The sequence below is a fragment of the Natrix helvetica genome (genome assembly GCF_964273705.1).
Source record: "Natrix helvetica genome assembly, chromosome: 1".
NCBI classification, from domain to species: Eukaryota; Metazoa; Chordata; class Lepidosauria; order Squamata; family Natricidae; genus Natrix; species Natrix helvetica.
The window spans coordinates 18,237,971-18,255,310 of NC_138548.1; the positions used below are offsets into that span (position 1 = coordinate 18,237,971).

General features: G+C 44.9%; 1 long non-coding RNA gene across 1 annotated transcript in view; it reads right to left on the reverse strand.

Moving 5' to 3' along the window:
* Window positions 1-9,519, reverse strand: part of LOC309396006 — a 148,553-nt gene extending 139,034 nt beyond the window's left edge. Inside the window, exon 1 of the long non-coding RNA XR_014176017.1 lies at window positions 9,173-9,519. This is a non-coding gene — a long non-coding RNA (uncharacterized lncRNA). The remainder of the gene's footprint in view (window positions 1-9,172) is intronic.
* Window positions 9,520-17,340: the final 7,821 nt, after the last annotated feature.

The window sequence follows — 17,340 nt, forward strand, 5'->3', positions numbered from 1 at the left end:
AGCCGCGGTCCCCTTCATGTTGGCTCAGGAAGGAGGGGAATGGGACCACGTGTGCAGGGGAAGGGGATCGCGGCTCTGCTAATCTGAGGCTGTGCGCTGAGGAGCCGCCTGCACACGTGGTCCCATTCCCCTTGCAAGGATCCCGGGCTCGCCCAATGCAAAAAATGCCTAGGTAACATCATCAGTGCTAGAAGGGAATGGACAGGGAGAAGGAGGAGAAAGGAGAAGGTTCTCTTCTCAGAAATGTCTTCTCAGTGGAGCTGCGGCAGCCTGCCTGCCCCTTTCTGACATTTCTGAGAAGAGAAACTTCTCCGTTTGAGCTGCGCCCGTGCGATCGGAGCAACCACATGGTTTGATGATGTCACCAGCCTCACCAGTCATAAACCTCACCGCACGTCACTGCCATAAACCTATTTGAGGAAATTGCCTGCCTCAGAGTTTTGTTGGCTATGGGTATGTTACTTGGAACCGTGACAACTACCTTACATGCCAGTTGTCAAACACCTGAATTTTGATCACATGATCTTGGGGAGGTGGATTGCTGCAATGATTGCAAATATGAGTACCCGTTGTATGTCCCTTTTTTTCATTGTAACTTCAAACGGTCACTAAATGAATGGTGGTTAAGTCGACTACTTGTATTTTAAAAAATACTACTTCAACAACAGTAGCTTTTCTTGAATATCATTCTCCTTTACACTTTTAAGGTCCCACTTTAAAAAAAACAACAGTTTTCTGGATTGAACAAAAGGAGGCCAAAGTTAACACAGTAGCACATTTTATTCTTTTGCTTTTTTTTTACTGGAAGAAAACAAACTCAAAAATTATGATTGCCTAATAATGCTAAAAGTGGCTGATTCAGTTAACTATCCATTAGGAAAAAATTAAACACCAATTAAGTAAGGTCCACAAAGATGGGGAAAAAAGAAAAAAAAGTGCTGGAGAACGACAGTTGCTATAATGAAATAAAAACAATCGTGCTAAAAACTAGTTTAGAAGTCAAGAAACTAATGCTGGTGAGTTAAAACTAGAGGGGATCATATGTTTACAGTGCTTTTTATACTCAGTGGGATTTTGAACCAATTGAATAACAAAATAACAAGGTTGGAGGGACCTTGGAGGTCTTCTAGTCCAACCCCCTGCTCAGGCAGGAGACCCTATACCATTTCAGACAAATGGTTGTCCAATCTCTTCTTTAAAACCTCCAGTGATGAAGCACCCATAACTTCTGAAGGCAAGCCAATCCACTGTTCTATTGTTCTCACTATTAGGAAGTTTTTCTTTATTTCCAGGTTGGTGGTCTCCTTGATTAGTTTCCATCCATTCTTTCTTGTCTTGCCTTCAGGTGCTTTGGAAAATAGGTTGACCTGTCTTCTTGTGGAAGCCCCTTAAATATTGAAACACTGCTGTCATATCATCCTTAGTCCTTCGTTTCACTAGAGAGACATACCCAATACCTGCAACCATTCTTCATATGTTTTAGCCTCCCCCTAATGCTTCTTTTTGCTCTTCTTGGCACTCCATCTTGAGTTACAGTCTAGAGTTACAACAGTGGAGGGTATCCTCCATTTCAGCTGCTGTAAGTGTGGATCCAGAGTCATCACTTTTAATCTTAAATCTTCCAAGGTAAGTTATCTGTGGGAAAAGGGACTGGTAAAGAGTTAGGATATTGGACGTTCAGAATGAAGAATACCTCTTTCTTGAGGTTACAACACTCTAGAGCAGTGTTTCCCAACCTTGGGACCTTTAAGATTGGACTTCAATGCATGCCTTGCTGAGGAATTCTGGGACTTGAAGTCCACAACCTTAAAGGTTGCCAAATTTGGAGACCCCTGTTCTAAAGGGAAGATAAAACAGGTAGGTAAGTGGCTATTGCTACTATTAGATAGAGAAGGGAGCAAGAGACAGTGTGAGTAGCTGGCGGGAGCTCAGAGGGACTGGTGGAGATTGCACAGGAACAGAAGATTGTCCCTGCCGGGTGCATTCTTGTTAGAAATTCTATCTATATAAAGCACCACACAGAGCAAATGAAGAGCACAGTCACCATGTGCTTTACTGCTCAACTATATAACTATAACAGGAAACAGGAAACTCTACTTAGAACAAAAGGGGATAGAGCATAAAACATAGCTCCAAATTTGTAAACACTGCCATCTACTAGTTAAATACTACTGTAGTTGTTGCATAAAAATACATTCCAGCAACGAATTCCAAACTTTCTCCCTGCAAGTTTTCCGGGAAGGAAATTGCAAACTCAAATCCACTGCCACAGTCCTGCCATCAGTCACAGTTACGTGATCCCCATTAACTTTCTCCCTGCTGGTTTCCTACCCATTGAGTTGTGAGAAGGTGTCAGGGAACTTTGTAAATGGGGTCACATGACCATGGCAGCACAGCAGTGGTGCTGAACAGCAGCAGTACAGCAGTACTGTGAAATGGCCGAAAGCTTCCAAAGCGTTATTCTCACAAGAGTCCAAAGTCTCAGCATTCTGTAAATTTGGCCATATGAGGGTTGAAAATGTTTTCCCCTTGATGCACTATTTGGCCCAGTTAAATGTTACAGACACAAGAGTTTTAGCAGCACATACAGTAGATAGGATATGGCAGAATGCATTCATATATTTTTGATGTTGCAAACCATCTTGAGATGTTTTGCAGGCATAATATAACAGTGCCAAAGAAACTAACCACAGTATGGGCTTAATGTAATGGTTGACAGCCAACTTTCAAATCTTTATGGATCTGCAAGATTTATTGTTGATTTTCTGCAAAAAAAAAGAAAAAGGAAAAAAAACAGCTTCTTCTCCAGGTGACACTTTCTCTCTCTTCCTCCAGGAGAGGCTAAAAAGAAGAACTAGGGGAGACATAATAGCAGTGTTCCAATATCTCAGGGATTGCCATATAGAAGAGGGAGTCAAACTATTCTCCAAGGCACCTGAGGGTAGAACAAGAAGCAATGGGTGGAAACTAATCAAGGAGAGAAGCAACTTAGAACTGAGGAGAAACTTCCTGACAGTTAGAACAATTAATCAGTGGAACAGCTTGCCTCCAGAAGTTGTGAATGCCCCAACACTGGAAGTCTTTAAGAAGATGTTGGATAGCCATTTGTCTGAAACAGTATAGGGTTTCCTGCCTAGGCAGGGGGTTGTACTAGAAGACCTCCAAGGTCCCTTCCAACTCTGCTATTGTATTGTATAACTTGGGGTGATGTTCAGGTCCTTCCTTCTTAGCCAAAATGAATGACCCACACTTTCTCTGTGACAGCAGCTGCTTCCCTCTCCAGGCCTGGTGATATTTCAGCTGGAGCTGGCTGGAGTTCTGCATGCAAAATTAACAAGAAGCAGACTATCCTCTGAACTGAGATGGTTCATGAGCTTTTATCACATCTGACAGATCTTTAGCAGAAAAAGATGCATTGCCTATGTGTGAGAATGCACAAGACATGGAATGGAGAGCTGTGTGACAAGGGGAAACCACAGCACACATAACCATCTGATTTTAATCCTCTTGTCATCATGGTCTTATGTATGTTTAATTAAATTGATTGTTTTAAGTGGATTGTGTAATATGTTTTAATCGTTGGCTTTCGTGTACGCTACCTACGACTTGGACAGGAGAAACCTTTACCTTAATCTTTACAGATAGTCCTTGATTTATGACTGCAATAGGGGGCAGGGGAAATTGTCATTAAGCAGTGCAGTTGTTAGCTGAGGCATCAGCTGATTGTGTCTTTTTACAACTTTTTTTTGCCATGGTTGTTGTGAATCATTGTGGTGACATCACGGGACAGCGACTTGTGACTTTCCTGCCAACTTCTCCATGGACGTTTCTTGACAGAAGCCAGCTGGGAAGAGCTGTTTGAAGGCCTCTGTCCTTGAGTTTTCCTCAAAATCTCTCTTTTGATGTATTGGATTACAGCTCCCATCAGCCTAGAGCAGGGTCTCCAAACTTGGCCATTTTAAGACTTGTGAACTTCAACTCCCAGAATTCCTCAGCCAGCCATGTATTGAAGTCCACATATCTTAAAAGTTCTCAAGATTGGGAAACACTGCTCTAGTGTCTCATAACTTGCTGGCTGAGGAATTCTGGGAGTTGAAGCCCACAAGTCTTAAAGTTGCCAAGTTTGGAGACCCCCCTACCCTAGAAAGCACAGCTAATGGTCAGATTGGTGGAAGCTACGGAACAATGTATAGCGTTGAAAGAAGCGTCCATCTGGGTTCAGTTCCAAGTGGGGAGAAAGATATTGGAAATAATGGTGGCTGTTTGGAAAGATGGTTTTAATGGGGGACAGGATCACATGCTTTGAGGTCCTGGGCAAAAAAGCACATGGGTGAGAGAGAGAGAGAGAGATGTATATCCTTGGACTTTGAATTTGAGCTTGTATTCTGATTGGTTGTCAGACTCCAATGGGGCGGGTCAGAGGTGGTTCAGCAGGTTCTGACCAGTTCTGGAGAACCAGTAGCAGAAATTTTGAGTAGTTTGGAGAACCGGTAAATACCACCTCTGACTGGCCCTGCCCCCATCTATTCTCTACCTCCCGAGTCCCAGCTGATCGGGAGGAAATGGGGATTTTACAGTATCCTTCCCATGGAGATTTTATAGTATCCTTCCCCTGCGATGCCCACCAAGCCATGCCACAGATACCAAGCCACAGCCACAGAACCGGTAGTAAAAAAAATTGAATCCCACCACTGGGTCTTATATAACTTTGTAGGTTGTCCTGTGTCCCAGGCTTGGTTGATCTTTGCTGGATGATGTAATCTTCCTAGGTGCCATGTGGTGAGGTTAATTATATCATGTTCTCAGGGCCATGTCTTAATCCTATCATCCTGGAGCTGAAGGGAGGGATAGGGAGATGCAGGGAACTGCTTTATCTTTAAAACATGCTTCCCCTTTTCTCATCCAGGGAAACATAATATTCTGCCTTTTTAATATTTCCTAAAATGTTTCATTCTTCTAGAGAAGGGCGAGTGCTAACTTCCTTCAATACAGAAGCCAGAATGCCAGCTGCAGAGGGGCTAGTTCAGAGTTTTGAGTGACTCCATCTTTGCAGGAGTTGATGAAAGTTGTAGTCTAACCCAACCAAAAAGTAACGTCTTGGAGAAGCCAAGTCCAGAAATTACATTTTAGCGGGATATGTGCATTAGAGATTGTATTTTAACTCTCCAAGGAGCATAGAAAGTCTCCATAGCGTGCAACGTTGGCAGACATTCTGCAATGTTGTGGTTGCAGCAATTGAGCTTGATAATTTATTATCACTTATCAGAAATGAATAATAGAAAAGAATTTCCACTAGGCGTGAGTAATTGCACCACTCACGTACAATGAATATCCCTGTCAGGGAAGAAAGGGTTCATTGATGTTTGCATGGCCTTAATGGAAGATGGCCTTCCTGTTTCCGCCCAAATTCCTAACCCCAAATATAAAGGAAGGAGTCTCCAGTACCATCTTCCCCGGGGGGGGGGGGGGGGAGCTGCTACAGGTTCGCCTGGGTTCGGGAGAACCCATAGCTAATGTTATGGCCAGTTCGGAGAACCTCCAAATCCCACCCCTGGTTGGCCCCTCCCACCCCTCCCACCCTGCCACCCTGAGATTCAAAGAAAGACTCCGGAGCCTGGGGAAGGTGAAAACCAGTGACGTGCGGTGAGGTTTAAGGCTGGTGAGGCTGGTGACGTCATCAGGAAGGCGGGGAATGGGACCACGTGTGGTGGAGGCTGAGGCTGCCTCAGCCTCCAGCACACGTGATCCCATTCCCCGCCTTGCTGAGCGTGCTCCGCCGGCTCGCGCTCCGCAGTCCTCGAAAGCGACTGGGGAACGACGAGAACCTTCCTCCTCTGCTGGACTTTGCACGCTCCTCGCAACTGCATATTGCGGAGGCAGAAATGTTGTCGGCGCTCCCGGATGACGAAGCCACGAAAGCGACTGGGGAATGACGAGAACCTTCCCCCAGTCGCTTTCGTGGTTTCATCATCCGGGAGCGCCGACAACATTTCTGCCTCCGCAGAGTAGTATATATACTATTATATAATAGTATATAATATTAATATTATTTCATGAAGAGAGGTGAGGCTCTGCCTCCCCTGCCTCCGCTGACCGCACGTCCCTGGTGAAAACACCCCCTACTTGCCATGGTGCAGGAGGTCAACTAGGCCACACCCACCATGGCTACACCCATCCAACAACCGGACAGACAACCCATTGCTGAAATTTTTGAAGCCCATCCCTGATCTTCCCCCATGCGGCTTCAATTATGCAACATTTTCTAGAGAAAATAAGGGGGTGGGAGGAGAACCACATCAAAACTTCTTGCAGCCCTGATGGCTTCTAAGCAAGGACTGACCCACCGGTGCTAAACTACAACTCCCAGCAGCTCCAGGCAGGATAAAAAAAATGTATGGTGGACCATAGGTTCTCCACGTCGAGTGGACTACACAGCCAAAGTTCAGTCAGTTGCGTCCTGTTGTTTAGAGATGCCTTGCAATGATAGCTCCCGGGGTGTGTGTGTGTGTCAAAAATATTAAGATGGTTTCAATCATACAGGCCTGGCCACCATCTTGCCTTTTTTCAACACCTCTCCCCCCTTTGTGGACAAGTGAAAAGCCATTCTCCCTACCGATTCTTGGTGTGTGTGTGTGTGTGTGTGTGTGTGTGTGTGTGTTTCGGCTGAACCAGTACCGCCAGCGGTGGGTGTCTCTGCCACGCATGCACAGAAGCATCGCGTGCGAGAGAGAGAGACCACGCGCATGAGCCAACTGGTAGTAAAACCGGTAGAAATCCACCACCAGTACGTGTGTGTCTGTGTGTTTGTGTAGTTGCCACATAGCTGCTGACCTATTTCTTGGCAATCAAGTTAGGAAGGAAGAGGATCAAAACCATTGTACATGCATCCTCTGACTTACCAACCTGCTTTGCAAGTTGCTTTACATCACAAGTTATGACCGTGATGGGCTGGCACCATTTTTGTTCATAACTCAAGGACTACCTGTACCTTAGAATATCACTGCTAGAATAAGATGCCAAGAACCCTGCTTTTGCCTCAAATATCATAACCAAAAAGCCCTGAAGCCAGGCTGAAAGTTCATATTTCTTCTGCTTTATCTTAATCACGTCACCTCCTCTTCATTTTCCCCCTTCGGTTCTTTATTAGATCTTGCAAGAAATCAAAGAAGTTTTAACTGTAAACTCTTCATTGCTAACCACAAAGAATCAGATGGAAAGAAAACAGGTCACAGAATCAGCAGAGTGGGAGAATTTCCATTTTTCAGAGATTCAATCTAAAGGTTTTTGGTTTTTTTTGCCATATATGGAGGTGGAAAAAAAAACCAATCAGAGGGAAAACTGATGACATCACACCTGAAAATTTTTTCAACTTTAAAATGAAGAGAGGATATTGTGAAGGAGAAGATGATAATTCAGCCACTTTCCATCTCTGTGTGTTTGCTTTTTTCTTGCTAGCCACTTTTTCGCCTAACTAACCTGATATCTGAATAGATTAATGCACTAATGATGCGAGATCTTTATTCGTGGCTGGACTGATTCAAGACAAAGAGAAAGAACTGGAGAAAATCACAAAATACCAAAACTTGTAAATAGATGTGGAACAACTATGGCAAAAAGAAAAGCTAATAAAGACACCTTAGATGTAATTCCAAAAAATCTGGAGCCCCACTTGAACAACACTGGCATTGACAAAATCTCCATCAGTCAATTGCAAAAGGCAGCTTTACTTGGAACAGCTTACATCATATAATGATACCTTTAAGATGATCAAACAAGAGCAACATCTGTCTATCCCAGGTTCTTCAGAAAGATTCAATAGGGGGAGAAAAATGACTAACCAGTCTAAACATCTGGTTGATTTGCAACCAACCCTAATTATAATTATTATTATAATTTATTAGCCACCCAGGACTGAAAAATCCATAAAAGCAAGTAAAGAGTTGTGGTGGTGTAGTTTCTAAAATGCAGAACTGCAGGTTAATTCTGCTAACTGCCAGCTGCTGACAGTTCAATTCTTACTGGCTCAAGGTTAACTCAATCTTCTGTCCTTCCAGTTCAATTCTCACTGGCTCAAGGTTAACTCAGCCTTCTGTCCTTCCGAGGTTGGTAAAATGAGGAGCCAGATTGTTGGGGGCAATATGCAGACTCTGTAAATTGCATAGAGAGGGCTGTAAAGCACTGTGAAGCAGTATATAAATCTAATTGCTATTGCTATCGCTAAAACATTAAACCAAATGTTTCAGCCCAAACTAAAATAATCTTTAAAACAACACAGAGAGGCCTCATGGGACTCCATCCTAAAGAGAAAAGGCAACTATTAAGAAGAGCATCAAAATCTCTTTAGCAATCCTTATCTAATTTTTTAAAAAACAAATAAGTGATTTTTAACAATTATTTTCTTTTAAATGGAGCTTCCACAAAGGATCTATCAGAGATTCAAAGGTGCTTTTTCTAGAGGCAACTGGACTTATTCATAATTTATCATCCTTCCATTCCCCACCGTCCAGTAAGAGCTGAAGAAGCTTCTTGGAGGAGAAGCGAAATGTTCTTCAAAGAAAAACAGTCCAAGTTGCCTCTTGAAAAGCACCTTTGAGACAACAATGGCCTAGATGACTGAGAATCTCCATATAGACAGATCTATCAGAGAAGAAAACATAGTTTGGGCTCACCATTTTATTTGGTACTGAAAGCAATCCCTTTTGTGTTGAGAACAAATTTGAATTAGGCAATGTCAATCAGCATAGGCAGCATGTAAAAGCCAGCACTTTTTCTCCTCCCTCCCTTCTTTTCGCTTTTCGCTTTCATTCCTCCTTAGCTTTCTCACTTTCTGACTTTCCCTTTTATTTCTGCTTTTAATCTTATTTGTATTTTAATTAAATATGGTACAGTATATTTTCTACCTCCTCCGTCTATGTCTAAGTTTATGTATATGTATTCTATTTTGATATGTATATGGTTTTTAATAATGACTGTACACCGCCCCGAGTCCTGCTTAGGAAAGGGTGCGGTTTATAAATAAAAGTTTGATTGATTGATTGATTGATTTTATTTCTGCTCTGTGCATGGAGATAGAAAAACACCAGGGGGCGCGGGAGACACCCTTACAGGGTAGAGCAGAGGAGTTTGGGGAATATCTTCAGGACAAAATCGATCAGATCCGGAGCGGGTGGACCTCCGTCAGTGGACCAGACGAGCCGCCAACAGCGAGTCTTGAGAGACCATTCTGGGAGGAGTTTGACTCTGTTGCCCCCGAGGATTTGGACAGGTTGCATGGACGGCTGCGACCCACCACATGTTTAACGGACCTGTGCCCCTCCTGGCTGGTACTGGCAGCCTGGGAGGTGACACGAGGCTGGCTCCTGGGCCTGGTGAACGCCTCATTGGGTGAGGGATACTTACCAACCGCCTTGAAAGACGCGGTGGTGAGACCCTTGCTCAAGAGGCCTTCGCTTGACCCAATGGAGCTAGCTAATTATCGTCCAGTCTCCAACCTCCCCTTCTTGGCGAAGGTTGTTGAGAATGTGGTGGCGCAGCAATTTCCACGACACCTAGACGAATCCGACTATCTAGACCCACGCCAGTCCGGCTTCCGACCCGGGCACAGCACTGAGACAGCCTTGGTCGCATTGGTTGATGATCTCTGGAGGGCCAGAGATAGGGGTTGTTCTTCTATCCTGGTCCTATTAGACCTCTCGGCGGCTTTTGATACCATCGACCATGGTATCCTATTGCGCCGGTTGGAGGGGATGGGAGTCGGAGGCACTGTTTTGCGGTGGTTCGGCTCCTACCTCTCCGACCGGAAGCAATATGTGTTGACAGGGGGGCAGAGGTCGTCCCTGAGGCCACTCACTTGTGGGGTGCCGCAGGGGTCGGTCCTCTCGCCTCTCCTGTTCAACGCATATGTGAAGCCGCTGGGTGAGATCATCCGTGGTTTTGGGGTTGAGTACCACCTGTACGCTGATGATACTCAGCTGTACATTTCAACCCCAAACCACCCCAACGAGGCTGTCGAAGTGATGTCCCGGTGTTTGGAAGCCGTCGGGGTCTGGATGGGGGACAACAGACTCAAACTCAACCCCTCCAAGACCGAGTGGCTGTGGGTACCGGCACCTCGGTTCAGCCAGCTGACTCCATCGCTGGCCATAGGGGGCGAACAACTGTCCCCTGTGGAGCGGGCGCGCAATTTGGGCGTCCTCCTTGATGCCCGGCTGTCAATGGAGGACCATGTGGCAGCCGTGGCAAGGGGGGCGTTCCACCAGGTTCGCCTGGTGCGCCAATTGCGCCCCCTACTGGACCGGAGTGCCCTGCGCACGGTCACTCATGCGCTGGTGACGTCTCGCCTGGACTACTGCAATGCCCTCTACATGGGGCTTCCCTTGGGACGCATCCGGAGACTGCAGCTAGTTCAGAACGCAGCCGCGCGGGTTATTATGGGGAGTACACGTTACTCCCACGTAACACCTCTCCTGCGTGAGCTGCACTGGCTACCTGTGGCCTTTCGGGTGCGTTTCAAGGTATTGATCACCATCTTTAAAGCGCTCCATGGCATAGGACCTAGTTATCTGCAGGATCGCATCCTACCACACACGTCCCTGCGACCTATTCGCTCACACAGGGAGGGGCTCCTCCTGGTGCCGTCCGCTAGGCAATGCCAGCGGGCGACACCTAGGAGTAGGTCCTTCTCTGTGATGGGCCCAACCCTCTGGAATGACCTCCCCCCAGACATTCGAACTACCACCGACCTCCGTTCCTTCCGTCAAAAGTTAAAGACTCACCTATTTCAATCAGCTGGCCTGGCACTTTCTTAGTTTTTACCTCCCGGGGATTTATTTTATTTTAATTGGGTTTGGGGTTTTAATTGGGATGTTTTTAGGGTTAGAATATATTTATTTCTTGTACAGCCTATCTCCCCCTCCAAATGTATTTAAATGTATTTTATTGTTATGACTGTATTTTATTTGCATTGACTGTACACCGCCCCGAGTCCCTTTTTGGGAGAGGGGGCGGTCTAAAAATCTAAGAAATAAATAATAATAATAAGTTTACGAGACTGAAGCTGGCCTCTTGGTTAAAATTGCAGCTAAAGTGGAATGACGCAGAGAACTAAAAAGAATCGAAAAGGGACAAAATGAGGGGTGCTTCCACAGGGGTCTTAAATATATATATATATCAAAATAGCAATGGATGTTTTGCTGAAAATGGAGAGAGAAAAAATGAATATGTGAATTTATGGGTTTGATGAGAAAGAAAGAATATTGGAGGAAAGGAGCCATGAGGTAACCTTATAGAGAGAGACGATAAAAGTACAAATGCATCTATAACCCATTAGCACTGATAACGTTACCTAATTGGGTAATGAAATGTCTGCAAACCAACAACAGAACTCAAAAGAACTCTGCAATTATATAACTAATGTAAAATGAGATTGGAAGCCACTTCTTTATAGCTGTTTTTCATCTTCCTGTTTTCTCTTTGTCTTTTTTCTTTAATTTCTTTTCTATTTTACTGATGACTTTTCTTTACTTTCTTGTTTAAATTTGTATGATTTTTGCAAAAAAAAAAATCATAAAAATTAATTTAAAGAAATCAAAATGGCAGCCAAGATTGCCTCTTCAAAACCCTGCCCACTTTTTATATGTATTGTAGCTGACATTTTGTATTTTTGAAACCCCCGATCCTTCTGACAAAATGCCCTTGTGTGTGTAATTGTGACTGTAAGACAATATGATTGTTATGCAACATGTACATGTTTAAGAGAAATGTTTGTAGCATGGTTAACCATACCTTAGCGTTGCCATTTATGCATATATGATGACTTTGCTTTTAAAATGAGTAAGTGGTGAGTCACAAACATAGAAGAATTAATAAACACTCCAGAACAGTAATATCTCGCATTTATCACGCACTTATAAAAAATAATGATCCACTACCATAGCATTGCTTTTAAAAAAAAACATTTCCTAGAGACTGTTAATCTTTTCCCTAGCAATAAATATTTTGTGGCTGGGGAATTGTGGGTAGTTGAGCATGACTGACTGGGGAATTCTGGAAGTTGAAGTCCCTGCTTTATTAAGTAGTGAGGCTTCTTTATGATAAATAGGGAATATCATATATCATGCATTGATTTATAATATGTTGCTTTTGAATTCTACTTTGCAAGATTTTGTGCAAGTTTTATTAGTTTGTACATTTTATCAAATCTAGACAGCATACTAAAAAGCAGAGACATCACCCTGCCAACAAAAGTGTGTACAGTCAAGGCTATGGTTTTCCCAGTTGCAATGGTTGGCTGTGAAGGTTGGACCATAAGAAAGCTGAGTGCCGACTTTCGGTTCCGGCGGCTGACGGCGACGGGCAAGTGTTTGCTCGCTCCGGCTCCCCGGTGGGCTTCCCCACTTCTTGGGGGGCACAGGACGCCCCGCAGAGGTGTCCTGCCGGAGGGGCAGCATCACGGGGGATCCCTGGATTGGCGGCAGCCGGCGGGAGCTCCCCTGCCTCGCTCAAGGCACCGGGGAGCAGATCGGAGGACGCGTGGGCGTCTTCGCTGAGAGGCTGTGAGGAGAATGAACAAGCAGAAGGAAGCAGCTGCGGTGCGGTGAGGCGCAGACTCCCCTCCATTCCCTTTATTGATTTGAAGAATTTGCCAGCAGTTTGAAACTTTTTCTTTCGGCTGACTTGAGAGGCGCGGCTGGAGGGAGGGGGATTCCCCCCCCCTCAGACAGGCGGCTTGGAACAATTCTGCTCTCAGCCCCAGGGGAAGGAGGAGGGGGGAGAGCCAACCAATGATGCCACACCCTTTCTTAAAGTGATTTTCTTTGAACTTAACCTCATAATATACTGATGATCTGAAAACTTTGGGAACTTTGAAAACTTTGTTATGCCTCTAAACCCGAAGCTGGCAGGGCAAGGGCACACTTCCATTGTCTTCATGAGCTGTGAAACCTGACTCCACCTTTTAAAATTCAGGCTTCCGGTCTTTGTCTCCGTGCTACTCAGATAAATCTCTTGTGGATTGCTACTCTTTGAACTCCCTGGAGTGAAAAACTTTGCTCTATTGCCAGGGTGATTAGAGAAAGTCTCTTCTGCCTGGACCTTCTGCCTCCTGGACTCTTCTGGCTGCTCTGCCACTCCGACTGTCCATTCTCTACACTGACTGAACTGTTTATCCTATAAACAATGCCTCCTAAAAGACCACCTCCTGGAAAGCCTGGCTTTGCTACCTCTGCCCCGACATCAGCAACTTCCAGCCCTGCTACACAATCAAAGATAACAGCCCTGATGCAACCTAAAAGTACAGAGATGGACTTTCAACAAATGTTTCAGCAAATTTTACTGGGACAAGAGGAAATCAAGAAACAACTAAAGGAGATGAAAGAAGAAATTAAAGAGAACCAGGCCCAAATTAATAAGAACTCACAGAGACTGGACCTTTTGGAGGGTGAGGCGGCTGAGATGAGGGAGGGAGTGGAAGGGGTGCAGAAGGGAAACAAAGAACTTGACACCCAACAGATGAAAATAGAGTTTGAGAGAATGTCCCTTTACCTTAGATTTCAAAATGTGATGGAAGCAGATGATGAAAACATAAGGGACATCATGACAAGTATTTTGGCTGAATACATTCATAAAGAAAAACAACAGATGGGGTGGGAGATAGACCTGGTTTATAGAGTGAACTCAGCCTATGCTAGAACACACAACGTACCCAGGGAGGTACACATTAAATTTCTTAGAAAAAGCACAAGAGATGAAATTCTGAGTGCACAAAGGGGGCAAGCCTTGACATACCAAGATAGGAAAATAACCATTCTGAAGCAGATCCCCAAGAAAGTGAGGGGGAAAAGAAAAAATTATTCGCAACTAGCGAATAAATTATACCAGAAGGGGGTGTGGTTCAGATGGCTGATGCCTGAAGGTATGTTAATATTCTGGGAGGAGACAAGAATTAGAATCAATACACCCATAGAGGCACAGGCCTTTATGGAAAAAAACAAAACACACCTAGAAAAAACAGAAGATCCTATAACAGACATACAGGACACGGGAGGGGCCGGAGCTCTGTCGGCAGGGGGAGATGGGGCAATACCAAGAAAGCTCAGATCACAAAAATGAATAAGAAAATCTTTTTGACATAAACTGATCGAAAGTACCAATGGAATTAATATGCTGACTATACACTACTATGTATTAATGATTTTTACTTAGATGTACACTATGAGTATGGAGGGCCTACCACACCTTGCAACTGCCAAAATTTGTATACCTTTTCCATTACCTTTTCCCTTGTAAATTTTAAAAAAACCAATAAAACTTGTTTATAAAAAAAAAGAAAAAAGAAAGAAAGCTGAGTGCCAAAGAATTGAGGCCTTTGAACTACGGTGCTGGAGAAGACTCCTGTGAGTCCCTTGGACTACAAGGGGATCAAACCAGTCAGTCCTAAAGAAGATCAACCCTGACTGCTCTTTAGAAGGCCAGATCCTGAAGAGGAGACTCAAATACTTTGGCCACCTAATGAGAAGGAAGGACTCCCTGGAGAAGAGCCTAATGCTGGGAACGATGGAGGGCAAAAGAAGAAGGGGACGACAGAGAAGGAGGTGGCTGGGTGGAGTCCCCAAAGCAGTAGGTGTGAGCTTAAATGGACTCCAGAGGATGGTAGAGGACAGGAAGGCCTGGAGGAACATTGTCCATGGGGTCACAATGGGTCAGACACAACTTTGCAACTAACAACAACACATTTTATCACTCTGGTGAGGAGGCTATTGCAATTTTTGGCCTGATGGGTCACAGAAATTATAAACAATTACAAATGTTTTTTTTTCCAAATATTAGAAACACAGATGTCCCGATTTGGTCTAGTTTAAACTCAGTTCCCATTTTATCAATTGGTCTGACTGGAAAAGGCAGAGAACCCTCTTTATACATGCTGGGTTATAACAAGAAACTGTCTTCCTCTTGAGTTATGCTCAAGGTTCAATAGGCAAGACAAGCCGAAAAATCCATGGCACAAATATAGCCTTTTTGTGAAGCGATACTGATATCACTTTGGGACAGTGTTCAGAACATAGAACATAGAATTGGAAGAGGTCTTGGAGGTCTTCTAGTCCAACCCCCTGCTCAAGAAGGAGACCCAGTGATACCAGTGAAAGCTAACTTTGTTGCCATTGCACGCCAAAAGCGGGGGGAGTCTGGGGGGCCATGCACGTGTGTGCCCACACCCATAATTCTATGTGCCCGTCCCCGCACATGCATGCATGACCCCCTCCCATGTGCTCCCCCCACTTTTGGCATGTAATGGCACGGTGGACCATTTTTCGCCCTCCCCAGGCTCCAGACCCTTTCTAGGAGCCTGGGAAGGGCCCTCCAGGAGGCCGAAAACAGCCTGTTTCCTGACTTCTGGTGGGCCAAGAAGGCCCAAAAATCAGCTGGCCGGGGTGCGCATGCTTACCAGAGCTAAGCTCATGTGCCCACCGATATGACTTCATGTGCCACCTGTGGCACGCTTGCCATATGTTCTCCATCATGGCCCTATACCATTGAAGACAAATTGTTGTCCCATCTACTTGTAAGCCTCCAGTAGTGGAACACTCACAGCTTCCGAAGTAATGTGGAGACTCTAGAAAGAGTGCAGAGAAGAGCAACAAAGATGATTAGGGGACTGGAGGCTAAAACATATGAAGAACGGTTGCAGGAACTGGGTATGTCTAGTTTAATAGAAAGAAGGACTAGGGGAGACATGATAGCAGTGTTCCAATATCTCAGGGGCTGCCACAAAGAAGAGGGAGTCAAACTATTATCCAAGGCACCTGTGGGTAGAACAAGAAGCAATGGGTGGAAACTAATCAAGGAGAGAAGCAACTTAGAACTGAGGAGAAATTTTCTGACAGAACAATTAATCAGTGGAACAGCTTGCCTCCAGAAGTTGTGAATGCTCCAACACTGGAAGTCTATAAGAAGATGTTGGATAGCCATTTGTCTGAAATGGTATAGGGTTTCCTGCCTAGGCAGGGGGTTGGACTAGAAGACCTCCAAGGTCCCTTCCAAATCATTGATGAAGATGTTGAAGAGTACTGGGCCTAAAACAGAGCCTTGGGGTACTCCACTGAATACCTTCCTCCACGTTGAGTGCGGTTGGTCAGCCAGTTACGAATCCACCTGGTGGTGATGCTGTCTAACCCACATTCTTCTACTTTACATTACACTAATCCCTTTACATTAAACCAGATTACTTCGGAAACAGCTTATCTTGTTGCTGTTCTTGTATACATTTTATCCGTTCAAAAGTGGGAAATAGTGAATTGCCACTCAGGAAGACCAAATGTGTCCTCAAAGTCCTTTTGGACTCCTTATTACCATCACCCTGAGAACCTATTGCTGGATATGTAATATTATAATACAATAGCAGAGTTGGAAGGGACCTAGGAGGTCTTCTAGTCCAACCCCCTGCCTAGGCAGGAAACCCTATAACGTTTCAGACAAATGGCTATCCAACATCTTCTTAAAGACTTCCAGTGTTGGGGCATTCACAACTTCTGGAGGAAAGCTGTTCCACTGATTAATTGTTCTAACTGTCAGGAAATTTCTCCTCAGTTCTAAGTTGCTTCTCTCCTTGATTAGTTTCCACCCATTGCTTCTTGTTCTACCCTCAGGTGCCTTGGAAAATAGTTTGACTCCCTCTTCTTTGTGGCCTATTAAACCTATTGGTGGAAAGAAGGACTAGGGATGACGTGTTCCAATACTTGAGGGGTTGCCACGAAGAAGAGGGAGTCAACCTCTTCTCCAAAGCACCCGAGGGTAGAACAAGAAGCAATGGGTGGAAACCAATCAAAGAGAGAAGCCACCTAGAACTAAGGAGAAATTTCCTGACAGTGAGAACAATTAATCAGTGGAACAACTTGCCTCCAGAAGTTGGGGATGCTCCAACACTGGAGGTTTTAAAGAAGAGACTGGACAACCATTGATTTAAAATGGCTTGAGCAGAGGGTTGGACCAGTGGTGGGATTCAGCCGGTTCGGGCAAACCTGTTGTTAAATTGCTGGCTGGCCCCACCCCTTCCAGGAGTCCCCATGCGCTCCGTTTTGGCTCCCAGGGGGATGCAGGAGGCTGAGTGATGCCTGCCACACCTCCTGGCCTCGCCCATGATGGCCACGCCCCCCCAGCTGGTCATTAGGGCAGAGAACCGGTTGTTAAACTATTTGAATCCCACCACTGGGTTGGACTAGAAAACTTCCAAAGTCTCTCCCAATAATAGTCTTATTCTGGGCTGATGTTGAGAGCAGCTTCCTGCTTCTCCGAAGGAAAAAATTTAGCTGCCTATCTGGCGGAAGCAGAGGACACATCTGCTAA